Raw genomic sequence first — 27,655 nt, forward strand, 5'->3', positions numbered from 1 at the left:
CCTGTCCCCACCTGGCTGGTGTGTTGCATCCCATTCACCTGGGCTGTCACTTCTGTGCTTGAGCTACCTGCTATCCCTCCCACCTCATTCCTGCTCCCTTTTAGCCAAATCTCTAGCCTCATTCCCTCACCAAACTGTAGGCACCAATTCTACAGATGTCACCCTCTGAGAAGAGACAGCCCTCAGTTAGCTCTCCGCACTGAGCCATTACCTTTCCCTGATGCTCCCTGCCTCCTACTCTCTCACTTCTCTTTACTGCCCTAGGGCCAGTGTTTAAGACCTAGTGGGTAAACCATATGTACAGGGAGATTTTGGCAAACCAGTAAAGTGCCTGAAACCACTACTGCTTATTGCTAAAAGCAGCCAAGTCAGCAGGCCATAAAGTGGCCATGCAGTAGCCTCAGCTTGATCAATGCAGGAGGGGGGGGGGGGGGGTTGGGTGCCACAGAAAGGGCAGCTTGACCCCGCGCCCTTTCTGATAAGAATTGTGTTGAAGCTGCTGATCCATGCATTTTAGAAGAGTAGGTTGTGCCCTCAGGAATGTGTCTGTTGGGGCCTCAAGGCTGCAAACTCTGGGGGAAACCCACAGCTGGTTAAGCAATAATCAGAACAAAACCTCCTGCTGGACAAGTTTTGTTTTGTTTAAGGGACATGTCATTGCGTTATAAATAAGGGGAAAAAGTTTGAGGTGGGGGGACTCTTCGGGACTGGTCTCTCCCTCTGGATGCATCTTGTGTTCCCCACCAGCAGACGGGCTGCCGCTGTGCCACTCGAGAGCCACACTCAGCTTCGGTAATTATTGATGGTTGGGGGTGTTTTACTAACCTGTTGCGGACGTGTGTAAGTGCTTGAAACTAGGTAAAGTTTAGCTTTAAGTGAAAGCACTCTGGTGTTGTCCTGTTTGTGCCAGCCATCTATTGGTCAGACGGCCATGTCTCCCCTGATTTATTTCCTGACACCACCTCGCACAGGGTAAAAGTTACTAAGAGCTTTGGGTTGAAAGAACCCCGGGTAACACATAGGCCTGGAAGTCAGGAGTCCTGGGGGTCTATTCCCAGTTCTGTCACTGACTCCCTGCGTGGAGTTGAGCAAGTCACTTCCCTTCTCTGTGCCCACACAATTACCCCTCTCTCCCAAGGGGATAAAGATCCTGAGCTGTGCAGGGTTAATTCACTGCTATGTGTGAAGGGTTTTGAGGGTCTCAGATGGGAGGTGCTGGAGAACGGCAGGGGATTATCATTAATCAGTTGCACTGTTCTCCGTCTGCCATACTCCTCCTAACCCTGAACTCAGGCTGCACTGTGGGACCGTATCAAATGGCTGCCTGTAATGCGGATCAGTGCTGTCTGTTTGCTCTAATCCCACCGTGCAGTAATGTAATCGGGTTCTCCAGCACATTCCTCAGCTGCCATCCTGATCCTCCCTTAATGAATCCCTGTGGCCAATGGCCCCAGACAGAATTACTGGTTGCTGTGTGCAGTGCTGTCTCAATCCTAGGACCCTTCCCCACCACACTAGCCCCTTGTCTGCCAGTTCTAGGTAGGGACCCTGTTATTAGAGCTCTCCAAAATCTTAGCCAAGGCGGTTTCTGTTTTCACAGCCTTCAGAACTTGGGGTGATGCTTCTTGGGCCTGGCCCCTTTAAATGTTCAAATGCAAATTGGGTTCCAGGGGCTCAGTCACCATGATAATGCGCATTGTCTAGAAACCAAGAGAGAGAGCCTACCCAACACAGCCCAGTGCTCAGGGCACCAGCATGACGCAGCACAATGCACCAAACCCAGCACTTGCAGCATGCAGCACCTGGCTCTCCCCAGTGTCTCTGGACACTGTGCTAGGCTCTCCAAGTGGGAGGAGACTTGGCTTGCTGCCCTTTAGTATTTGTATCATAGCCGCACCGAGAGGCCACAGCCAGGGTCAGGGCCCCGCTGAGCTAGGTGTTGTACAAACTCTTAGTAAGAGAGAGTCTCTGCCCCAAACAGCTCACAATCCAAGTAGGCAAAGTGTGGGAGGGCAAAGAGACACAGAGATGAAGTGACTTGCCCAAAGTCACACAACAGGTCAGCAGCAGAGCTAGAAATAGATCCCAGGTCTCTTCACTCCTGGGTCAGTGCCCTGGGCCTTTCCAAGAAATTTGAAGGGGCTTGACTTGAACTTGGGAGGGAGAGTCCAATGAGAGCCATGGGGCACTAGGCTACAAAGCCCCTGTGGTGCATGTCACAACTGCTGGAAGGGAGTCATTCAACATGTAGGTGAGCTAGTGCAATGCTGACAGACCCAGAGAAATTGCCTCTCCTTAGCCTGCACCCCAAGGGGATCCCTGGATTGCTGATAACGGGGCAAAGTCCAGCAGGCAAAGCAGGCTGAGGTCTCTGCTGACACAGGCAGCAGCAGCTGCTCAGCATCATCTGGCACTGCACAAAAACTGCTTGATGTCAACCTTCCTGCCACTTCCTCAAGTTGTCAAGGTGGAGGCAGCAGGGGAGAAGTAGCTGGGCCCCGGTCACCGTATATCCTCTGCGCTGCCAAATCCTGCCCTCCAGAAAGCTGCATCTCTGGCTTTTGTACTTCCTTTGTCACTATAAATCATCCAGGGACTTGGGCAATAATCCTCCTCCCTCAGCCATCCCCCGTGTCTGTCTGCATCCCAGCAGGCCCCTGCCTGGCCATTGGATTCGTAAGTATTCATCAGCCTCCCTCTGCCACACTCAGGCAAACATGGAGGCGCATAATTAACACTGGTACTTGGCATCTCTCTCTAGCGCCTTCTTCCATCTAAGAATTTCAAAGCACCTGGCAAATGTTACTCAATATGGCCCCCTGTGCTGCCTGTCAGGGTCATTATAACCAGCCTTCGTGAGTGGAAAACCAGGAGCCTAGACTTCATCTAGCAGTGTGTGGTCATACCTAAAGCACAATCGGCAATGTGGTTGCAGCATATGTATAATGCGTCAGACACACAGACACAGCAATTCACTGCTCACAGCATTGCCAGGCTACTAAGCAACTCAAAGATGACTGACTGTAAGCTAACAAATGAAAAGAGAAGTGAAAATAGGTCTAAAGGAATCTTGCGCACAAAGTGCCCCTTGTTTCTGCTAACCCTTCCCAAGAGCCGAGGCTGAGGCTGCCCTCTCAGTTACTATAGCAGGAAAAGCATCCTTCCAGCCTTTCTTAAATATCTCGGGCCGAGAGGGTACGTCTGGCGGGAGCACTGTTCACAGAAGTCATTACCACTAGCAAACTCCCAACAGTTCGCATATGATCAAAGGTCATTGTCATTTTAAAAACTGGAAAGGCGCTAGATGATCCCGGAAGCTATCACGCTATATCTTTCCTCTGTACAATATACAAACTACTGGAGCTGGCGGTCCTGGTGCGGCTGACACGCCCTCCGCCCCCCATTCTCTAGACCGCAATCCTTCCAGAACAGGCAGGTTTCAGGGTAGGGAAAAGCTGCTTTGGCCAAGTGCTTGTACTGACTACACAGATTGAGGTTGGCTTCCAGAAGAAACTCTTGTCATCAGCCTGTGACACCATCTGGCATAAGGGCTTACTGCTGAAATTACACAACCAGCTTCAATGCAACCAGAGATTTTGCCTCGTTAAGTCTAATGCTCTTGTACAGAACATTCGGTGCCATCTCAGAAGTCAGGTTAGCAAAAAAAAGTGGAGTTAGCACAATGGCTTCTCACAGGGATCAGTAGTAGCACGATCCCCTTTTTAACTTATAGATGTGATGTGCCCAAAACCATATGACAGGAGTTCATTTATGCCAAAGGTCTGGCACTAATGACCCAGGCCACAAGACTCAAGGAAGCAGAAGACACCCTTAATGATCCGCTGCAGAGGATGGAAAACTATTTTCGATACTGGCGGCTCAAACCCAATCCATCAAAAAAGGAGTCATCGGTTTTCCAGCACAACAATTCTGAAGCTAAGAGGATGCTGATCGTAAATTTCTGTGGCAAAGCAACCACCCAAGATAACCCCCACTACCTAGGAGTCGGCCTTACCTATCAGCAACATCTGAAGCAAGTGAGCCATAAAACAAAGAAACATGTTAACATCATCCAATAGCTAGCAGATTCTAGCTGGGGTTGTGACGCTCAAATGCTACGCATGGCAATGCTGGCATTAGGTTACTCCATGGCTGAGTACTATGCACTGTTTGGGGATGCACCTTGCCTTCTACTGGGACCTTGTCAGTATCTGGCTAAGTGGGACTACGAGACTTATAACCGGCACCCTGAAGTCCACTCTGCTGCCTTGGCTTCCAATCCTCACAAACTTCCCTCGTCCAACCATCTGGTGAGAGGTGGCTACATCACACAAGCACAAGAAACCTCTTGCTAACCCAAAAGCTCCCACTCCATGATAACCTTCCTCACTCGCCTTAAGTCCCACTGACCATTCTGGGTGGCTGGAGAAGCTCTTCTGTCATCCAGCTTCAACCCAGAAGACACCTAATGGATGCAATGGACAAGCCCTGATGTAAACAACAAACACCTCATATATGATCTCGCTGCCGAACTGACTGGTTTCTTGCTCTGCCAATGGCAGTGGATAATCATTAACAGCATCCGGACATCACATGGAAGATGTGTGCACCCGGTGCACAAATGGAGAATTAAGGATTCAGCACGGTGCAAATGCAGAACCTTCCAAACCATCAAGCATACTGTGTACAAGTGTCCCATTTTTTTCATTTCCAGGAGGTGTAGCAAAGGTCCACTCTGCATCTCCTGAAGCCCTGGAATGGATTTCAGACCTTTCTATTATTTTGTAAATGTTGCTACTTCCATAGGAAAAAAGCAGCAGCATGTGTATGCATACCCACGCTAGCTTTAATCTATTTTAGCATGTGAAATAGCAGTGAAGACATCCTAGCACAGGCCCTGGCATGGGCTAGCGACCTAAATATGTATCCAGGGTTCTGGGCAGGCTTGTACAGCCCAAACCAAAATGCATGCCACTGCGTCTTCATTGCACTATATTAAAACTAGTGTAGATATGCCAATCTGAGCTGCAGGCACACCTCCAATTGCAGTGTAGACATACCCAGGGATCAAGGGGCAGTGTAATAAGCAGAATGTTCATATCTTTGACAACTTTCATCCTGAGGGATCCCAAAGCACCTTACAGACTAGGCCAGATCCTCAGTCGGAGTGAATCAATGTAACTCCATTGACTTCAGTGGAGCGGTGCTGATTCACACTATCTGAAGATGTAGCCCTGTAACTATAGAGATTAGCAAGACACCACAGAACTGCAGCCACCTCTAGGGTAGAACACAGTAGACTTTCTCTCCCAGCCATGTTACTTAACTGCATTGAAGAGAGGAAGTGAAGAATCAAGCACTCAGACTCTACAGGGGTGGGTGGCAGTATAAGACCCTAGTGGGGGGAGAGAGAGAGAGAGAATATTATATCCAGTTACCGATGAAGGAGGTGTTTTACATGAGTTGGAGCTGTGTAGAGCTGAGGACAAGATTCCCCCCGAACAGTAAAGGCTTTTGAGTGATCCAGGCCTGGTGCTGAAGCAAAATGTAGAGTTTAAGGTTGTGTGGGTCATAGGGAATAGGGAGTGAAGGGCTCAGAGACAAGCTGGGGATGAGATGGAGAAGCAGAAAGGTTGCTTGGATTATATGTCTTTTTGCTCCTTCAACAGCTTCTTCTAGCCTGAGAGGGAGGAGATCGTGGTAATAAAGCTCAGGCCTAGAATCATGTGCCCTTGAGTTCTAACCCCAGTACTAATGGTGAGTTCCTTCCCCTTGCTGTGCCTTAAGGTCCCTATCTGTGCAATGGGATTTTAGAAGCTTTAGTCTGTTAATATTTGGGAAGGGCTAATCTCTCTTGCAAACTGAGTTCAGAATTGTTGGGTCCAGTTTAATGAACACAGTGGGTCTGCACTGAGACAGCAGCCGCTATCCACTGACTGCATGGAGGCTGAGTCTAGAAGTACCTGGTGCAGGGTCCCAAAGGGCTGGAAGATAACCCTGTGCAATGGAAAGAGCAAATGCCAGTGGAGAGGCTGAGGCATGCTTGTCTTTCAGAGCAGACCCAGCTGAGCTGAGTCAGCACCTCAGAGATCAGAGAGGAGAAGCTGGCACCTAAATACCTCGGTAACTGGAAGCATTAGAAATGAGTGAGAGACAAAGGCAGAAGATGCCACATAGAGTTTGGATTGATGAGTCCTAGCACCCTCAAAAACAGTGCTCTGCACACGAGCAGCTCAGAGACTAGACTAGCCAAGAGATGCTCAGTCATGCTAGGCTACTAGCCGTAGAGGAAATGGACAAGTCTCTCCAGCCAAAAAGGAGAATGGACCTTCTAGGCCAGGGGATGCAAGCAACATTAAGCTAGTGAGAATGGGAAGGAGCTAAAGGGAGATGGGGGGAGGGAAAGGATGGGGGGGTAACAAGGCACACAGGAGCACAGTCAGTAGGCCAAGGGGAACATCATTTGCTAGCATTTACCACTACATCCCCCTGTTTACATGTAAGGCCTACAGTAAATGCTGTGTTTAAGGGTTTATTTACATTTAGACTGATGATAAAAATTCACTACATTATAAGAAGCTGCCTCCCTCTAGGCTCTGAGCCTCTTCTGCTTGCAAATTCTCTCCTAAGGCGGCTAAGGGTCATAAATGAGACCCTCTTTTGCTGCTTTAGAGGAGATAAGGGGAGAGAGGGTTCTGCCTGCTGCTGTCTTCAGGCATGAAGGCTGTTTGTATTGTTTCTAACTATCTCCATGTGAGGCGTGAGTGCGTGGTTCTAGTTCTTGCAATAATCCATGTTTTCCAACAGCAGAGACAAATGCAGACACTGTCTTAAAAGGTGCATGGAGGATAAACAAACAGTGCCCTGCCTCCTGCTTCTTGCTGAGGAGAATGCCACCTTCTCGAGATCGAATCCCTTAGAAGCAGTGACAAATCCCTGGTAGGGTGACCAGGTGTCCAGTTTTCAACCGGAACACCTGGTCAAAAAGGGACCCTGGTGGCTCCAGGCAGCACCGCCAGCCAGGCTGTTAAAAGTCTGGTCAGCGGTGTGGCAGGTCTAAGGCAGGCTAGTCCCTACGGGTCATGGCTCTGCGCGCATCCCAGAAGCGTCCAGCAGCTCTGGCTCCTAGGCGGGGGTGGGGGGACTGCCTCTGTCCTGAGCACCGGCTCTGCACTCCCATTGGCCAGGAACCGCAGCCAATGGAAGCTGCGGGGGCACTGCCTGCAGGCGAGAGCAGCGCACACAGACTCTTGGCCCCGCCGCCTAGGAACCAGACCTGCTGGCTGCTTCCAGGGCACAGCGCAGAGCCATGACAGGCAGGAAGCCTGCCTTAGCCGCCCCCACCTGGCTGCGCCGCTGACTGGGAGCCATGGAGGTAAGCCCGCACCCCAACCCTAGCCCTGAGCCCCACCCCCCAATCCAGAGCCCCCGCTACACACCAAACCCCACATCTCTGGCCCCACTCCACAGCCTGCACCCCCAGACGGAGCCCTCATCCTCTCCCACACCCCAACTCCCTGCCCCAGCCCAGTGAAAGTGAGTGAGGGTGGGGAAGAGTGAGCCACCAAGGGAGGGGGAATGTGGTGAGTGGGGGACAGGGCCTCAGGGAAGGCGGGGGCTAAAGTGTTTGGTTTTGGTGTTTGGTTAGAAAGTTGGCAACCCTAATCCCTGGAGTGACACAGGGAACCCAAAATAGGCCCCACCCAGGGTTGCATGGGCAATCCCACCAGAGAGCCATATGTAACTAGCATCAGAGGCGGTAGCCTGCAGGTTCCACTCCCGGTTTCAATAGGGAGGAAGGTTCCCCCTCTGTCTCAAGAAGGACCATTGCATGTTTGGACCTGTACCTTCTGGGGGCGTCAGCTCTATTAAAGATGTAGAACACTTCACTGGAAGAAATGGCGGGGCTGAGAGCAAACGGCCCGTGGAATTCCAAAACATGAAGTTTAGTATCTTGAGTTAAACAGAAACAAATGTAAAAGCTAAAGTGGGTCAGAGAGGTTTCCCCTCAATTCACTAATTGGTTAATCTAATCCTCCATTTAATTTGATCAAAAGCTCAGGTGCCTCGTCCCCCCCAACTCCCATCTTTTCCTTTGATCAGTTGTGCTTGCCCCAGGCACCTGTTACGGGTTGAGTCAATAACTGGCTGTAGAAATCTCCCAGTTATTTAGTTAGGATAAAATCCCAAACCAGAGAGAGAGAGAGAGCCTAAGAAAGACCCATGCTAATAAAAGGCAACTACAATTAAAGGTTGCTTTATTCAATAGCCCCTGTGTGCAGAGTCCTGGTGGCCACATGGTGAATGTGATCAACCACATATTACTATCAAAGGGAGAGAGGAGGACTTGAAGAGGAAGGCGCCATGTTGGGGAGGAAACTACTTCTGCAGGGCAGACTTTGCATTTCTTGATGGAGAGCTGCTTTGACATTTAGCAGCGAGCACCAACAGGCTCCAACAGGCAATGCCAGGAGGACGCAGGCGGCAGGACCCTCTCTCTGCCCTATGGAGAAGAGAAGGGAGGGGCAGAGCTGCAGCAGAAGGAGGGAGGGCAGGCTCAGCAGAGTCCCAATGGTAGCAAAGAAACAAATCTCAGTTGCTTTGAGAAGTAAATAACAAGCCTGAAGGCATTTCACACAGCGCCTGGCGACCAGCAAACCAGGGCTCAGGTGTCTCACGCAGCATCTCTGGGCCAGCCTCAGGGCCTATATGCAACCCCGTGGCTTGAGCTGACCAGTTCCATCTGCATGGCGGTAAAGCCCCCTGAGCCAAGTGAAGCAATTTCACATGGAGTCCCTGTGGGTGATCATCTGAGCTGAGCACCCAGTTTGCCTGGCTGGGTGTAGGGCAGGGGAAATCAATGCTGTAGGAATCTCCTGTAATGCTATTCTTGCTGAAACTTTGAGACAGGCCAAGGGCTGGAACTAGCATTTAGAGATAAAACAACACACAAGGGGGCTGGAACAATTTGCATAGTGGGACTGCTGAGAGCCATTGAACCAACTGTAAACCCTGTATATGATGGAGACAATTTCAAACCAGGGGGTGCAGCAGCACCCCCAGATCCTCTAGTTCCAGCCCCTGTGGCCATCAGCAGGGTCCTCTGCCCAGTGCTGGGTTGCTTTACCTGCTCCCCGGACCAACAGGAGCTGGCCCACAGACTTAGGGTTTTGTTTCTCAGCTGCATTGCCATACTCGGTTGTGTCCAGACTGGCAGGGGCTGCCTGGGAGTGGCATGAGGGAGTGAGCAAAACACTGTGGGCAGCCCAACTCTCTGCCCTGCAGTTCAGGCCCAGTTTTGTGACATATCCCATGCAGTAGAAACAACACAGTTAAGGGATTGGAGTTTGGCAAGGGACCTAAAGGAGTGGAGAAGGCAGGGGGCATGGTATATGGGAAGCAGGGGGCAGCATGGGTGTAGGGGTGAAGCTGAGAGTGTGCCTACAAAAGGGTGAGGGAGAGGTTTGTGCAGAGCAAAGTGAGACGGGAGTGTGGGAGGAGGAGAGGAGTGCAGCCCTTGGAGAGGAAGATGAGGAATTGCTAATGCGAGAAATCAAAGCATCTTTCACACACACCTTGTTCCCCATCTGCTTACCCCCTCTCTTCCCCAAAAGGCCTGTCAAGACTGAAACATTGCTTTGTTTCTGCCACATCAGCCCAATTAACCTTGCCTCAGGGCTGCAGGCGAGCTCTACAGTGGGAACTCTCCAGGGCTCACCGTCAAGGGCACACCAGCCTCCGCTGCTTCCCTGCAAAGAGATGAAGAGGAGCCAGGCTTCCCTCTCCCCAGGAGAAGCAGAGACCCATGAAGGTTAGTTTTGAAATGAGCCATTCCGTTGCATCTCTGCTCCGGCAGGGAGGAGAGGGAAGGTCTCCCAGATGCTGAACTGCCCAGAACAGGTTCTTTCCAGTGCATATGAGCACTGATCCCTAGGGAAGGCTGGGATGGGCATGAGAAACCAATCAAGGAGTCTGGGGACTTGGTGCTGTGGGATGAGATGCTGGAGGATGGAACTGGGGACAAAGGCAGTGGTTCCTCACTGCTTCCTTTTCAAACTGGGGGGCTGTGAACTTCCCCATCTGCCCTAGCTACTGTCTCACAGCAGGTGGACCCACTAGGCTGACAAGCACAGCTGCCTTCACATTGTCCCCCAGCACCACACATTAGTTACATGCACCATGGAGCTGATCATTGCTGTGTCCCTCTCTGTGTGGCATCCACATGGATGACCTGCCCACTGCTCCAGCACACTGGGTGTTTCCAGGCTAGTCTGGGCCTGTCCGGTTGGCAAAGCGAAGAAGGTCTTTCTCCATGCAGGGGGGGTCAGTCACCCAGACACTGTTGGTTTAATTTGCAGGAGACAATGATAATTTTCTGCCTGCTGCACACTCTTTAATTAACAGCTCAGAGGATGTGGGGCGAGAGACGTAATGAGCACTGCCTTTGCATATCAAAAGGCAGCATCATTAATATCCCTCCACTCGTAGGAGCTCTCAGGATGCAGAAGGGTCACAAGCAAAACGCCCACGGCTCAGATTAACAGCTCTGATCCCTGTGTACAGCCTAGTAGACTGTGCACATAGGAAAGAGCAGGCAAGGGGTCTGCTGTGTCCATGCCTTGGTTGCACTGTGTGTGTGCATGCAGATGTGTATTTGTGAGCAGTGTGGGTGGATGGATGAGTGCATTTGTGAGCATTCTGGATGTGGGTACATGTGCATGCTATGTCTGCTCTACTTTATTGCCTCTGTAGGCTGAACATGTGCACACACCAAGGGCTCCTTGCACTCCTCCATTACCTCCCAAAAGCTCCCTGTGTGCCACCCTTCCATCCCCCTCTACTGCAGGAGCTCCATGCAACTTCCCCCACCTCCTTCCTTATTCCTGGGGCTCTGCATGTCCACCCATTTCAGGATCTTCCATTCCCCCGCCACATGTCAAAGCCCCTAGTCTCCACCTCACCCCCATTTTTCTTCTTTCTGTCAGGGAGCCAGGTATTCAGGTATCAACATGTTAAACTCTATTGGGAGAATGGGCAAAGATGAGATGGAGTATTGTTCTGCTGGAATGGGTGCCATCAACTGGTTGTTTGATCTGTAGATGATTGCAGAGTTGTCTGAAGCTGTGGCTGTGCTGGGAAAGGGGCTCTGTGTGTCCCCCATTTGTTTCTTTCTGGTTTTCAAATTTTCACCAGATCAATGGGGTTTGTTGCTTAGAACAATCCCGGAGATTTTAGAATTGGTCCAATACAGTGTTCAAAAGTTACCACCTATGTTACAGACAGACTCAGAAATGCCACTGAGTTAAGCTCAGCCAATTAGACGCGCACAGCACACACACAAATCCACTCTGTGTGCACACAGTATACCACAGAGATCTGGCTCTGAGTCATTTCTCTCTCCCCCAGCAATGTGATTGCCACCTAGACTAATTTCCCAGCAATGACAGCCTGGGGCTGGCATGAATCTCACCTCCTGGAGATTCAGAGGGGTTGGGAGCAGAGCAGGGAGAGAAGCTCACTCTAGGAGGACAAGGATAGGTGACTGGCTGCTGTTGTGCCATTGTGTCTCCTCTTGGTGTGAATGGTGACAAATGAAAATGCTGTACCACAGCAACAGAGTCACAAGTGTTGCCCTCCTTTGCCTTTTGGTAGGCCTGCCACTGCAGCCCTGTCCCTTTTGCCCAGCATTGGCACTCGTCCCTGTCATACCCCAGGTTCTGCATCTCCTTTGACATGTCCCCATAGACGTTTTTATTGCTGCAGGATCCGCAGCCGTGCCTGCACGGCCCCTTCTCCCCACAGGCTGAGGAAATCCAGGACGTCTTTCCTGGACCAGCCAGCAGCACATGGTTTGTCAGAGGTTTCCTTAGCTGCAGCTTTCCCTGGAGCCATACTGGTGTGCTTGCAAAGGTGGGTTAGCAGGAAGAGAGACCTTTCCAAAATACCCTGGGGGTTTTAGAAGTGGGGGTGAGCTTATGGTCACTTGTGACCTTTGGACAGTAGAGGCCAAAAATTCAACCAGAGCAGTCACAGCAGCAGGGACAGCGGCATTGTGGGATTGTTGTTGGTCTGTTTGTATGGTATGGGTATTGAAGTGTCCACAGAGGCATTGTGCCCATGGAACCAGGCTGGTAGCAGATCTCACACCACCTGGGGATCTCGCATTGCTTCTCTGGCAGGAGTTCAGGGTTTTGTTGGGAGAACTCAAAATTGAGTCTGGCATGGCCACATACAAGGCTGTGCTGCCAAAAGGCAAATTACACTGGTAAAATTTGTAGTGAAGACCAGACCCAGTGCTCCTGAGGGTCTGGCAGAGTCCATCCAGACTGGCAGCCTGGTGCTTCTCTCCAATGGAGAGCTCACAGCAAGGCAACTGATTATTCAGGTGATGCATATTCTGTTACTGATACTGTATGTTACTGTACAACATTTGCACAGCACGGTCCCTGCAGATCTCAGATTTGGTTGGGTACCATACAGGGGATTCAATGTTCCTTTGGGATCTGTTTCCTGTAGGCAGAGACTCAGCCACCCAAGCAATGATTCACTCCCACACAAGGACAATGTTTTCCTGGTTTCTAGTTACATATGAAATGTAATGCGGGGGGTGGGGGGTGCACTGGGAGAGACAAATCTGCCAGACACAGAGTCCCAGGCTCTTCCCACCAAGTCTGGCAGAGTGAGCTGTAGCTCACAAAAGCTTATGCTCAAATAAATTGGTTAGTCTCTAAGGTGCCACAAGTACTCCTTTTCTTTTTGCGAATACAGACTAACACAGCTGCTACTCTGAAACCTGTCATTCCCCTGGCTGTGGCTTAGCAATTTAAAACCAGCCAGCAGGTGCAGCTGCCCAAATTGGAGTCTCACCTAGGCTAGAAGACAGAGCCAAATTGTCTGGGGATTTTCAACATTGCTCAGAAACAACAGATTTGGGGCAGCCCAGTCAGCTGATTGGGCTTTACCTGTGGCCTGATTCTTGCCTCACTGCTCGAGGGAGATTTTGGCGCCTAGGGACATTCTCCCATAATCTTTTTCCTGCTGCTGTTGAGGTATCCTTTGCTGTCTTCTCAGGGTGATGATCAACAGAGTAGCATTGTCTCCATGCTGCAGGGACCAGTGCACAAGAGTCAGCACAAGAGGAGAGAAGCAAGAACAAGAGGAAACCTGTCCTAGCAACCTAGGTGTGTGCCCAGAAAATGCAGCCTACCCCATACACACAGCAGCTAGGTCCCTAACCAGGCCTGTGGCCTTAGCAGCCATAGCCGTAGCAACATGCTAAGATGTATGTGTGCTCATCTCAGTTTCACTGGTGTAGCTAGGGGATAATTCCTCTGACGTCAGTGCCGTTACTCCAGATTTACACTGGTGTCTCTCATTAACAACCACCCAACTTAAAAGTTCCTGTTTCATCTAGGGCAGGTTTTGAGCAAGGAGGGGTTCGTTTCACACCCTGCCAAGCAAGAGAAGAGCAAATTGCTTCAAGCATTGAGAGGGAGAGAGCCTGGCTAAATTTTATGGGGCAACCTGAGATTCAGCAAAGGAGCAAGCTGAACCTGCGCTGGTCTGAGGAGCTCCAAGATGTTCTTCAGGACTAGGTGGCATGTTTGAGGGAGAGTGAGGCTCCATGCTCACTGCAGAATGATCTGTGTTTGCAAATATGATTACAGCACAAACCTGGTCCCTCTTCCTCTCCCTCCTTCCCCCCACACAAATAATCACAGCACAGCCTTGGCCAATGACTGTTGCACATGAGACCAAACCATCCCTGAGGCTTGCATACAGTTTTGGGCCTGTGTGGTGTGGCAGGGGCCTAGGGTCTGGCAATAACTGATATTTCCCGACAAGGGGAAAATGTATAAATCCGTACTACCATGTGACCAGCTAACACAGAAATTGGGTGCATCCAGCATGAGGGCATAGTCTAGCATCTATAGCCAAGGTGATAATAGTCCTTGGGACGGGGGGGTAGGAGGGGCGCAATAGCCTATGGTATGTGCTCCAGGCACTACTGATCAAACACTCCTTGTGGAAAGGTTGATACATCCTGCAAACTCTAACCCTGGGCACCTGATGAGCAGGCTGGGCGGAGAGTAGGGACAAGACTTTTCTGGACACAGCTGTCAGGCTGACCAGGGAGGGAGTGGGCAGAGAGGGGCTTCATTTCTAGAGATGGAAGGATTTCTTTTCTCTGTAACTAGGTTAAGGGTGGAGTTGCAAAGTACTCAGGTGAGATATGTTATGCACTGTGTTTCTTTTGATTTCCTGCCACTCTCTCTCTCTCAATTAAATCTTGCTTTTGAAAAGATTGCTGTTGTCTGGGTAACTTCACACTCATGGCCCCAATGAGACAAGAATCCCTGATCTCTGGAGAGAGGTGCTGAATATAAGGAGTGCTGGAGCCTAAGGCTCCCCCTCTTCATGGTCTCAGTCACACAGGGTATAAACAGAGGTTTCCTCTCCCGTTAGGGTATCCTGCAAAGGATGGTGGCCAGCTAACCTAGGGGGAAAACTGAAAGGCCAAAGAGGAGATGTGAGTTGGCAGAAGCGTGGGTGACAAGTGGGTCCCATGCTCACTGGCCAGCTGGCAGGCTGTGTTCAGAACTGCTTTAGGATGTAGCCCTATTTGAAGTGTGTTTTACAAATTCATTCTGTTGCAAGGGCAGGCCTTCACTGCTCTGACCAAGAGCCCAGATGAGCTCTCAGGATAAAGGTCAGGACACTGCTGCAGTAGCCCTTCCATTTCTCACTGAGCAATTCCATAGTTAAAGGAAGAAAAGGCCTGATTCTGCCCCCACACATGCCAACTTTATGTCCATGTAAATCAGTCCATGGCAACGCAGCTACTTGTGATTTGCAGTGGTGGAATTCCAGGTAAAATCCACCACAGTGCGTAAGTGCAGCAACTAGGGGTACTGGGGGGGCTGCTGCACCCTCTGGCTTGAAATGGTTTCCATTATATACAGGGTTTATAGTTTGTTTCAGTGGCTTTCAGCACCCTCGCTATAAAAATTGTTCCGGTGCCCCTGCCATGGTGTCCCCATAATCTGTTCAGTCAATGCACTCTGCTAGCAGTTGAACCCTACAGTTACTAGCTCCCATCAGGAACATTGAGCTGCACCTTTAGCCAAGGTAGCAGCTGCTCAATAGCAGCTCTGGAAAACATTTCTGAAGTGGTGTGTTGAAGCCTACTCTGCGCTGGAGTCTAGGACTAGCCGAGGTGGGTGAAAGGTGGCAGAAGGGTCATTTGTACCGTGAAACTTATTTTGTCAAATTGTTGTTGAAAGAAAATATGGAGCAGAGTCAAAGAAATGGAGTAAGCTGTGTCTGTCTGAACTGGCAGAGCGGTGGTTCAGAGGTGGGGTTACAGATACATAAAGGGCTCCTGGTGGGGTTACAGATACATAAAGGTGATGGGAAGTGTTGCATAGATGAGGCCACTGGATGCTTGTTTGGATTGATCAGTCTCTATATGGGACATATTTGCCACTTGACAGCTCTCTTTAAGCTGTCTGTTTCTTCAGCTGAACAAAACCCTAACTCTCCCCGGGATTCCTTCTTGTGGGTGTGTCTGCTCCCCACAAAGGGTCTGTGGGAAAGTCCAGATAAACAACTTGCCCTTCCTCCCAAAAGATCTCACTTCCTAGCCCTAGAGTTTTTTTTCCTGCTCTCTAGCTCCTACCCTTGAATACAGACCCAGGCAGCATTACCTGCTCCATCCCAGGCTCTCTTTGTTAGGAGGAAAGGGAGCTGTTTGTTTATCTTGCCCCCTTCCCACATGCCTTGCTATGGTAGCCTACAATTCCCTGCTGTCCCCCTTAGAATGCACTTCTTGCTGCTGAGCAGAAGCCTGGAACAGGGTAGTGCTGAATTCAGAAACTCCCCTGACTTGCCTAGCAAGTTCCACCACCCTCTTTGGAGGGTGCACTTGGCAGCTGGCTTGTGCACACACAGGGACCCAGAGAGCATGCCAGTGGGCCTGTTTTATCCTGAAGGTTGTTCAGACCCAACAAGGGGAGGTAACTAGAGGAGAACACTATTTCCGTGGCTGTGTCCTGAGCAGCTCCTGAGATGTGAATCCAATCCTCTTAATTTTTCTCCCCTGGCTCATTCCTCCTATTTCTCTCTTTGCCTTCTGTCTAATGGCAGTCTGGCTCAGCCAGTCAGCCCACTACCTGTGACCAGTTAGACAAGCGAGCCTGACCATGCTGGTAGGTGTGCACACACCAGCACTTTGGTGAGCACACACCCATGTGCAGATGAGCACACTCCTGTGCCATGGCAAGCAATAAGAATAGATATGGCAACCCAGTCACCACTCACCAGACTGGTCGCTCCAGCTCACACCACAATGTTGTATACGGAGAAATTATGACACTTCTTATTTTTATGCAAGAAGAGTTTAATTGAGTCTCCTCAGGGAGAAGCATCTCCATCAAATTCAGCTCTTAATTAACCCCATGCACCCCAAAGAGGCTCTGCAACTACTCATAAATTAAATATGGGAAAGCACTATTTATCTAGGAACAGCAGCCAACTGGCTCCTGCGCTGAGGTTTATGGTTACTAATGATGATGGATCTGGAGTACAGACATTGAAAGGGAGGGAGTGTCTCCTCTCTTAAAAATAAATAGAGATGAATTTCCAGGGGGTCAAATAGGCAGAGTGTTAACAGGGTCTTCTTTCCTTTGACAGAGGCAAATAGAGGGAAAGGATTCATTATCGGTACAAAGATGGACGGACACCAGCTATATGTATATGCCAGAAAGTGGCCAGCACTCATGAGAGAGACTGAAACTAGCCCCGGAAGAAAGTGTGTCATCAGCACACCCATGCTGGGGTAGGGATGAGAGAGAGGAAGGGGGAAGTAGGGTTGGGACAGATGAAATGTGAAGAGAGAGGTTTCCCAGCAGGACTTTCTTGATTCCTGGAAGAAGGGAGTCAGGTTTGTGGTAGTCACTAAGTTGGCTACTCTAGTTCCCAGATGACAAATGGTCCTGTTTATCGATCATGTGTCGCGTCAGAATTCCGATCCTGGCCTCTCCCTGCCCCTCTGCTCACAAGACACGCATCTGACCTGGGTGTATATTTTTGGAAGTTGCTTTGCAGACAGCTCTCAAAGCCCTGTCTCACACAGCCCAGCTGGCTCTCACCTTCCACACAGCTCTTTGTTTCTCTGTTAAATTTATACATTAAAAAGGAGACGGATAATGGGAAGATATTAGTTCTTAGGGGGTGCTTGGCAATCAAGCAGGGATGTAATATTCCCAATGTAATAACCTGAGTCTTATCTTGTGTTTAGCGAGATGAACCATGGGATTAGGTCAAGTCCAGAGTCACCAGGTTTCTGTGTAAGAAGAAAGTGGAATCTGCTCGCTATAATGAGAAATAATTTTGTATCGGTTAGGAACCAAAGAGAAATACCAGATGCCTTTCAAACTTCCTTTCCTGAGAGGATGGCAAGAGGGAAAGGAGTCGGATGTTAATGCAGTCACCTTTCATCCCTGCAGACCTGGCTTCAAACCTGAATTTCATCACAAACGAAAGTGAGTTTAGGCCTCTCTCATTTTACAATAGCCTCCAGCTGTAGATATCACAAATTACCATTCAATGTGGCACGCTCAGCAGCCACTTCTTCGGAAAGGCTGAGGAATGGAAGAGCAGAGGGGACTGCAGGTCATGTTTTACATGACCTTGAACCTTAGACTTCACCTCCATATATTAGGGATTTGGTCCCATCACCTGTAGCTGTCACCCCTTCAGCCTTTGTGGATATGTCTATGCTGCAATTAGATGCCCGTGAGAGCTAACTTGGGCTAAAGAGCTGTTTAACTGCGGTGTAGACATTCAGGCTTGGGAGGACCCTTCCACCTTTCAGGGTCCTAGAGCCCAGGCTCCAGCCCGAGCCCAAACGTCTACACTGCAGTTAAACAGCCCATTAGCCTGAGTCCTGCGAGCCTGAGTCAGCTGGCATGGGCCAACTGCAGGTTTTTAATTGCAGTGTAGACGTGCTCTGTGAGGCCATAGCCAATCTCCTGCTTTAGACCTGGTGTGATTTTTTTTTTTTTTTTTTTTTTTTGTAACAAGGATGGGAGAATATTCTCTCAGTGTGAAATTCTCCCTGGGCTCAGCAAGTCTCTCACTCTTTGACGAACGTTCTATTTTTTAATAACTTTATTTGTCTTGCATTCACGTACCTGATCAAGTCTACACTCAGGAACAGTGCACATGTAGCTCTGCAGAGGGACTTTGTGCTCAGGTGGTTACACAGAAAACCTACGTTTTTTTGTTTTTTGGTTTTTTGTGTTGCCAAAAAAACTGTGTAAACATTTATTTTCTACCTACTTATTGTATTTCAGCAAAATGTGCCCTCGGAACATGGGTAACTTTTTGCCTTTTTTTCTTTAAACTATCCAATGTCTCACCTTTGTGCTGCCTCTCCATTCCAGTCTCCCCTCCCTGATGGGCAGGATCTTACGCGTTCCTTTTCCTCTTAGCACTTGATTTAATGAAGCAAAATGAACCCGACAAATTCCCAGCACCCAGCTCCAAGGACCACCAGAAAAAACATAAGAATTGACAGACTGGATCAGAACTGAGGTCCCATCTCATCAAGTATCCTGTCTCTGACAGTGCCCAGTACCAGATGCTTCAAAGGCTGGTGTAAAACTCCACAGTAGGCAGGTGGGGGGGATGATCTTCCCCCAAAATAGTTCTCCTCCTGATGTTTGTTATTACAGATCAGCTGGAGCCCTGAAGCACCAGGGTTAATGTCTCCTCTAAAATTTGTTGTCAACAGTTGTAACTGTGGATAGTCTTGTCACCCATATAAATGTCTGTCATGGGCTGACTGGCCTCATTAAGAGGGAATCATCACTGGCCTCCCAGTGGGGTCTATAAAGACCCAGGAAGGCACAGCAGGGACTGATCAGAGTTGTTTGCTCCATAAGACCAAGAGAGAAGTGGTAGGGAGATGCTGGTGAAGGGAGCTGGTCCAGAGGGAGGACTGATGAGAACTGTTAGAGAAAACTGGCCAGAGCTGAGGAGCCCTACTGAGTAGAAGGCTTCCACAGAGGCCCTAGGTAAAAGGGGAGAACCAGCTCTGTAAGGGTAGCCCAAACTCAGGAAAGGAGGGTTAATCCTGGAGGGAGGTTCTCATGACCAGGGACTCAGCAGAGGTAGGACTCAGAGACAAAACTTTGTTCAAGGGAATCTAAATAAATTATGTCAACTGGTTCTCCTTTAGCCACTACTTTATTGACGTGCTCAAAGAATTCTAAGATAATTAGTGAGACATGATTTTCCTTTGCAGAATGCCTGCTGACTGGACCCTGCTATATCCTGATGTTTTGTTGCTCTGTTTTTTGTTAACTATCATTTCAACTAATCTGCCAGGTAAGATTTATTGGTCTATAGCTCACCAGATCACCCCTACAGCCTTTAATTTTTAGTATAAGTAAAATATTTGCTACCTTCCAATCCACCGGAACAGTGACTGGTTTTTAATGAGTGCATATTTTTGTTAGCAGCTCAGCTGACTTATATTTCAGCTCCTGCAGAGCTCTTGGGTGTAAACAATTTGGTCTGGGTGTCTGTCTTTTTAAGTCATCTGTTTGCTCCAGCACCTCTTCTTCTGACACCTCACTCTCTGAGACCACCTCACCTTTATGGAGCAGGAAAGAAAGAGAAAGACAGAGCTAAATCTCCCCAACAGTCTCACTGGTGAACACAGACCCAAATCATTTAGCTTCTCAGAAATGTCGTTAATTTCCTTAATTGCTCCCCTTAGTACTGTTTATCCAGCAGACCCACCAGTTCTTTCACGGGCTTCCTGATTCTGATACACTAAAAGAATCACTTTATTTTTACACTTTTAGCTAATTGCTCTTTGAAATCCGTTTTAGCTGTTCTAATTTCCCTCTTATTGGCTGGTTTAATTTATGCTCCTGTTTTATTGGCTTCACTAGGTCAGATTTCCAAATTTTGAAGGACTTATGTTTGATTCAAAATGGTTGCAAGTGTGTCTAGTGGATTGGAGCAGGAGCTAGGAGTGAGGAATCCTTGGTTCTGTTCCCAGCCCTTCCACTGACTTGCTCATTTTTACTAATCTGTGCCTCAGTTTCCCCTTCTGTAACAGGGGCATAATGATCCTGACCCATCTCCCAAGAGGGCTATGAGGCTTACTTCATTGCTGCTTATAAAGCCATTTGAGGCCCTGTTACACAAGGTGTTAGAGAAGATAAACATAGCATGGTAAGTGTAACCTTTATGGAGATACATGATGGCTCTTTCTGGTGAATAACTGCTTTAAGCACCTCCAGTACTGGCTAGTGACATCCCGTAACTGGGGAGGTTGTGAGCTCAGCAAAGTAGACATACTTCCTGTGCTGGCCCTAGTGAGCATGTCTGTAGCTGAAAATGAAAAAGGGATAAGCAGCATAAAACAGACCAGCTGTTTGCAAATGAAACAAAGATTCTTAGAAATTAGCTTAAAGGGAGCTGGCTGGCTCAGGGAGCTAGCTAAAAGGCTACAGAGCCTTTCATTTCTGTCAGCTGCTTGAGCCTAGCCCAGGTTGGCCATTCCCATATGGTGGCTCTTGAGTGGCTCCTGTGTGGAATGAGTTGGTGAGTATCAGTCCAGGTGTCCATGTCTCACACATGACCAATATGACTGTCACCAACTGGCTGTCTTGTTGGCAGCCCCAGAGAAGACAAGGACTGAATGGGCCATAGATATTGTACCAACTTCTCTGAAGCACAGGCACTCCCTCCCTCCAGGACAGGTCTGGGGCATATTAGCATGAGTGCTTTGGACCTGATTCAAAAGGCCTTATGTAAGGAATTTGCGTGGCCAGTAACTGAATCTTCAGAGCTGTCAGTCCAGCCTCACCCACCTGCATCCAGTGACCCATCTGCCCAGAGAACTGTTTGGGGAAAGGAGGAAGTTTGGAGTCTGGTGTTTTTGACAGAGTGAGACAGTCAAGACACTGCTACCAAAGTTCGCTGATCAGCAGCACAAGGAGCACCCACAGGACACTAGTTGAAGAACAAAGGGTTTGACTCAAAAGAGACATGGTAGATGAGTTGGGGCCTTTAGACAGGCGTGTGGGATCAGGACATTGGCATCACTAGGTCTGTGAAAGATATCCCCTCACTAGCCCCCTGAGCCATGGTTACACAAGTGTTCCCATGGGATGCAGTTCACACTGTTAGGTAGGCAGGCTCTCTAACAAGAAACTGCCTGGCCCAAGCACACTACGTGTCCTGGGCCAAGTTGCGGATATAAGTCACTCACCACCTTGGAGGAGGTGGGGAGGGGCTATGCAGCAATGGAGTCCCTGGCTCATACGTTCCAATTTCACTGTGGCAGCACTGCCATTCTATTGTGTGGGGTTTTCCCCACCCTGTGCCGTCCCTTTGGGGAGGCCAATCCTGTCATCAGCATTAACTTAGCACAGTGCATATGCCCTGCCCTCCACAAACAGTGACTGGCCTGTGAGGGCCTCCTGGGAAAAGTCATCCTGTGCATTCCTCACCATTTTTGCATGCTAATATCAGGTCAGACACAATGAGAGTGACCACATTTGTTGGATGGAAAATAAGGGAAAAACCACATGAAAAATAAGGGACAACACTTTATTTTAAAGGACATTTTAGGGAAATGCCCTTTTCTTTAGTGTATCATGTATTTTTTTCTCTCAAGTGTACATTTCTGTGCCCTCAAGTATACAATGCAATTATCATAAGGGTCCATTTAATGTTTAAAAGGGTATTTATCAGTTTAATACAAAAGGGACAAGTGGTCATCTGCCCCTTTCACTCTAAAGGGGGAGGTAAGGGAGGGAGAGCAGCTGTCTACAGCTAACCAGAGAGACACAATTTCCTCTCAGGAAATAAGAGAACAAAGCCAAGAAATTCAGCAGCATTGGAGGAGCTGTGTCCAGATATCCTATTCCACTACTGGAACTCTGTCATATGACATATCCACTGTCCAGGATGTCGGCAGTTACCTCATCCCATGGATCTCTGCCCACACACAACAGTACTATAGAATCACAGATATTAGGGACACAAGGGCATCCAGGCTGCACCCTCTCCCTGCTTCCTCTAGCACCCTGTCTAACCTGCTCGTGCATCTCTGCAGTGAAAGGGCTTCTCCTGCCTTCCCAGGGGTGTTGTCTCTGTACCCATTATTCAGCACGGTGCAAACGCTAATTAGGGACTTGCTAGCACTGTTCAGAATTTTCTCCTGACATTGAGACAGAACTTCAGCATTGTTCACTCACATCCATTTCTCCTTGTCCTGCTGCCATCTGAGCCTGTGACTAATTCCCCTTCCTTAGCGGAGACTGCTCCCCTGAAGGTATTTATATTCTGCTATCCCATCCCCGAGTCTCCGCCTTGCCGGATGGTATAAATTTAGCTCCCTTGCTCTCTCCTTGTTTGTCTCATCCTCCCAAGTGAGGATTATTTTTGTTGCCCTCCTTTGTACTGGCTCTTCTTCTTCTCTCTGCAATTTAGTCTGTCATCTTCTGATCCTGGGAGGGGCCCAGAGCTGCATACACTATTCCAGGAGAAAGGCCTCTCTCACGACCCTAGTGTGAGACATGGTTCCCCTACCATTGGCTCTTCTCCCCATGATGTCACAATTTGAGCTCCTGTATTGTCTGCCATCACCCCTTGGCCTGTCTCAATTTCACATCTCCATGTCCCCCCATGTTGGGTGTGTCTTCCTGTCCCCTTTCAGTTCCTTCTATTACTCCGTGATGTACTGTAACTCTCATGCACATGGGTCCAACATGCTGATGGGCGGGTTACAGGAATGGCCTGGGGCTCAAAGGCTTCCAAGGACTCTTGTCATCTGACTCTCCAGGGATCTGCTGAGGTTTGGGATCCACCTTCCCCTCAGGTATTCAATGATTTTAAAAAAAATCATATCTTGCTTTTGTATAAGAGGCAAGGGGCCAGATCCTGGCCCCAGACATGGCTCCTTTGTAGCTCTCCTGCAGAGCAAAGGACTACAAAGCTGCCCTAAGTGGGCATGTGGAATCCCTGGATGGTATAAGATGGCTGTAACTGGCTGTGCCATACCCTCGCCTGGCCCTGCCTTTGCCCCCTAGCGTTGAGGTGGGTCATACTACTGCACTTAGTGATCTGTGCCCCACCTTCACTAAGGGCCCTAAAGAGTGGACCAATGTTTAGAATGCTGTGAGAGCCCTGGGTTCAATTCCTGCTCTACCACAAACATCTTGTGTGACCTTGGGCAAGTCACTTGTCACTTAGGCTCTCTGCCTCAGTTCCCCATCTGTAAGATGGAGGTAAGAGCACTTCCCTACCTCCCAGTATCAAACCCTTAAAGACTGTAAGGCACTGATATACTTAGAGCAATGTGAGCTATATAAATGCCTAAGACAGATAGAAGGGGGTCATTATCAGCCTGTGTAAATTAGAATAGCCATAAGGCTTAATTTATGCTGAGGTCTGACCTGGCCCTCTTGTACTAATTTCAGTGGGGTCTGTGGGATCAGAGAGTCAACAGTGTTAAAATGACCAGCCACTGTCCAACGTTAAGAGTTTTAAACAAGGTTGTGGCTTTGAGTACAGAGATTTTTGGCCTGCCATGGCAAAGACAACATTAAAAATCTTTAAATCCTTTATTAAAGATACAGAAAAGAAGGAAAAAGTTAAAATATTTGAAATGTAAAGCCCGCAGTAAAGCTGTCTTTAACAACGTCCCTTGTTTCCTTTTCCTTTAGCGGGAGAGAGGTTTTACTAGGAGAACCCCTCTCTGACTGTCTTTTCACTGGCATTAAAGAAGGTAATAACTGTCCTTTTTGGTAAGAGGAAACATTAGTTGAAATGGGCTGAAGTTGTCACTGTTGCTGCTGTTAAAGTCCGATCCCATTTCCTAGAAAACAACCAAGCCAAACACACACATCAGAACAGCCAAGCTGGGTCAGACCAAAGCTCCATCTAGCCCAGTATCCTGTCTTCCGACAGTGTCCAATGCCAGGTGCCCCCGAGGGAATGAACGGAACAGGTAATCGTCAAATGATCCATTCCTTCTCGCCCATTCCCAGTTTCTGGCAAACAGAGGCTAGGGACACCATCCCTGCCCATCCTGGCACACACAGAAGCAGAGAGAAAAGAACAGCAAAGACAGAACATTCAGTGGCTGTCTCTGGTGTTGACTCTCACTTGCAACCTCACTGCTGGAGAAACACAAGCATGGCACGTGGTCTTACCAGGCTATCCAAAACCTGGCCAACTTGTACCAGCGTTGGGCTGTTAAGCTGGTTCTCTGGTCATAGGCTCACAGAGGTGTTGCAAAATATACTGTCTTGGCTGGCTAAGTCTAACTCTTATGAAACCCAAGGCAAAAGGAGGGGGAGAGAGAGAAAGAGAAGAAAGGAGGTAGGGAAGGAAAAGGACACACAAGGTGGGGGAGACAGAAAGTCTCACAGCAGAGGTGGTGGAGGTGGCAATGTCATCTGGGACCCTCTCTCTCTGGCCTGGTTTGATGAAGGCTCAACAGTGTTACAGTGGATCCTGGGGTCCCAGGAGACGTGGGAGATGGCAGCCAAGATGGTGAAATTCATTCCTTCCCCACTTTGTCAGTAATTGCTGTGTTCATGTCCACTAATTCCCACTGATCTCTAGTCTTGTGTGTGTCCAAAAATTGAGTGTAGGGTGGAATAGCCCATCCCTTTCTTATTTGTCCACCACTTAGGCCTAATTTCTTACACAGCCAATTTTGATCCATTGATTTCTGGTCCTACACTTCTCTTGTTTACCAGACATGATCTTAACACATTCCTTGACTTATAGCAGGAGATCTTTTGTTTGGACAAATTTAGTCTCTGTTTTCCTTTTGTACCTTTTCCAATCGATAAATTATTGTGACATTTTATGAACTTCCACTTATTTTTCCACACAAGCTCACAATTAGGGTAAACTTGTAGCCTAATTATTACACTAGCCCCTAGAAGCTTACCTCCACTCCTCCCTTCCTGAATTCTGCCTTGAGCAGAGATCAGCTGGACCCAGTGACTGAGCCCAACACTATCGGTTGGACTGAGCATTGGATTGGGATTCAGAAGATCTAGACTTTGCTGCCATTTCTACCACTGACTTTTCTCTCTCTGAGCTTAGGCACGTAACTTGACATGCTTCCCATCTGTAAAAAGGGACAGTGCTCCTTGCACTAGATGCCTTACTTTCTCCATTGTCTAAACACTGTATGATCAAGCAAATCCCCTAAGGGACTCCCTTTGCATCCACTGAGTGATGACTAAGAGGGGAGGAGAAACAGACCAAATGTCTGACATCATCAATACACTTGGGTTGATTGCTTCTGTAAATTGTACCCTATTACTAATATGCTTAGTATTGGGCATTGGTGTCACAGCCCAGACTGGGTGAAGCCCTGACCTCAGTTTTGATTATGGTGTGGGGGGCCGGAGGCGCTCTCTGTTAGGTTGTTGGCACAGAAATAGAGATGTTATATAAAAACACAATATACTCTTGCTGGAAGGTTGCAATAGGACACTACTTTATTTCTTAGAACTCAACATGATAGAACCCAGGAACCCCAAACCAGCAAGAGACAAAGCAGGCCATTCTAAAATAGAGAGGAACAACTCACCCCACCTGACTCTAGGCTGTCTGCGAACTGACTGCTGCTAGGCCTAGATTGCACACATCCCTATGGCATCCCATAGCTTGCAAGCAAGAGCAGGAAAACCCTTAACATTTAGAGTGACTGGATAATTTTTACAGTTTTCAATACACCACCATGTCCTTTGCTCCATCCCTCAGAGACAGTCCCTCTGGCCACCATCTTTATGAAGGGATGTTGGGCTCTCAAAGCTCTCCAATGGCGGGTGAATTTAACAAGTAGCGTGACCTGGTCCTGACTGACAGATGCTGGGCTGGAGATTATCCCCATTTAATTCTGCTCTGAGTAATCCAGTCTTTGCCTCAGGCCCATGATCCCTGAGCCTCTGATCCTATTTGCAATTTAATGAGGAAGCCAGTGAGGGCTTCTATGAAACTGCTCTGGGCTTCCTGTCCAGCCCTCAGCTATTTGCTCTGTCATTCTAGCCTTTCCACATCCCTCTTCTGCACCGATCAGTCCAACAATCCACATCCCGGCCTCTGAAGCCTGTTTAATGTTCACAGATCCTTGCATTTCTTCTTGTGCTAGACAGTAAATTCATGAGATCTAATAGGAGACTGACCCTGTCCTTCTCATGAAGTAGACATCACAGAGCATGGGGAATCCAACAAACCAGCTGATTGTTCTGAAGCCAGAACAATTGGTTTCAATATAATCAACCACAAATGTGCCACATTCCTTGAAAATCGGTCCATCTGGTCACCTCTCTCAGAGTCCACTATGCTAGGTGCAGCCCTGTGGAAGGAATCCACTGATCCAGCCACAGGTACAGGTTTGGCCTTTGTGGAAAATTCCTCTCAGGGCCACTGGGTTCCTCTATGGTCTGTTGTGCTCAGAAATGGAGCTTCTGAGTGAGATGAACTCCTGACCCAAGGTAACTCCCACATGAAATGGGCGCCTCCATGTTACTTACAGGGAACCTGTGTGAGACTTGCAGCAGTGAGTAGGTGAATGTGGGCTGTTCTCTTCTATCTCACAGGCTCAGATGCCGCTCTCTGAGGGCCTTAGGGAAGAGCTGCTCTTTTAGGTCAGCTGACAGTGGCACTCCTCCTCAGCGAGGGTCTCCAGTTGTCCCACTCCCACCTCTGAATGGAAGCTGCTGCTGTCCAATCTGCCCCTCAGCATGGTGGGCAAATGGGGTGTGGAATGGTGCACTGGGGAACCCAGGGCCTCTGTGCAGAGAGCTTGTGGCATCTCTTCTTGTTTCTACAGCTTGCCAAACCCCACAGTCAGATTGGAAGAGACATGAGGCTCTGCCTGAGAACATAACCCGACAGGCTGTGCTGCTCCCACCACGTGTGCTGTCATCTCTTGTGTGTCTCAGAGACAAGCTGCCTCGGAAATAAGCCAGAGCAGCTAACATACCCAGAGCTTGTTGCAAGTGTGTTAAAATCTAATAGCCAGCATGTGACTCGTGCCCACATGAGCAGAGTTTTTTCAGGGAGAGAGACAACAATGGAGGCCGGGAGAGAGGCAGGAAAGAGATATGGGAGGGAGGTGATGGGCAGTCTAGACTCAAACAGTGAAAATTCAGGTACTGCTGAACATCAGCAGTGCCCAGACAGAGATACCTCAGCCTCTATTTACGCTCCTTGGTAGCCTGGGCAGCAGGTAATGGAGGCTGTGGGAGGCTAAGACTCCCCAAACCTCCACTAATGCTCCCAACCACAGCCCCAGGGCAAGGCCGTAGCAGGGATCAGAGCTCCTCTGGGCAGCCCGGGATCAGAATGCGACCCCAGCCAGCTGGCCAGGACTCGGGACTCCTCCAGACTGCTCTGGGCGCTGTCTGACCAGCCGGGGCTAAGGGCTGCTCCAGATGCTGGCCTAGGCTCAGGGCTGCTCCGGGTGCTGGCCAGGGTTCGGGGCTATGCTAGCGGGTCGGCTGATGAGAGGGGGGGAAGGGGCAGAGTGGGGCATGGCCTCGGGTGGAAGGGATTTGGCAGGGCCTAAGGTGAAAGAGGCAGGGCAGAGGGATAGCGT

At 49.1% G+C, this 27,655-nt stretch overlaps 1 long non-coding RNA gene across 2 annotated transcripts in view; it reads left to right on the forward strand.

The window, feature by feature from the left end:
• The first annotated feature begins 658 nt into the window (after positions 1-658).
• The window catches only part of LOC142072531 (uncharacterized), a 44,675-nt gene continuing 17,678 nt past the window's right edge, over positions 659-27,655 (forward strand). Inside the window, exons 1-7 of one of the 2 annotated variants that reach the window (XR_012668938.1) lie at positions 659-792; positions 5,670-5,757; positions 9,615-9,811; positions 13,072-13,181; positions 16,693-16,837; positions 17,405-17,543; positions 19,310-19,392. This is a non-coding gene — a long non-coding RNA (uncharacterized LOC142072531). The remainder of the gene's footprint in view (positions 793-5,669; positions 5,758-9,614; positions 9,812-13,071; positions 13,182-16,692; positions 16,838-17,404; positions 17,544-19,309; positions 19,393-27,655) is intronic. The other variant, XR_012668939.1, reaches the window with a different exon arrangement.

The sequence above is a fragment of the Caretta caretta genome, chromosome 6, assembly GCF_965140235.1.
Source record: "Caretta caretta isolate rCarCar2 chromosome 6, rCarCar1.hap1, whole genome shotgun sequence".
Taxonomy (NCBI): domain Eukaryota; kingdom Metazoa; phylum Chordata; order Testudines; family Cheloniidae; genus Caretta; species Caretta caretta.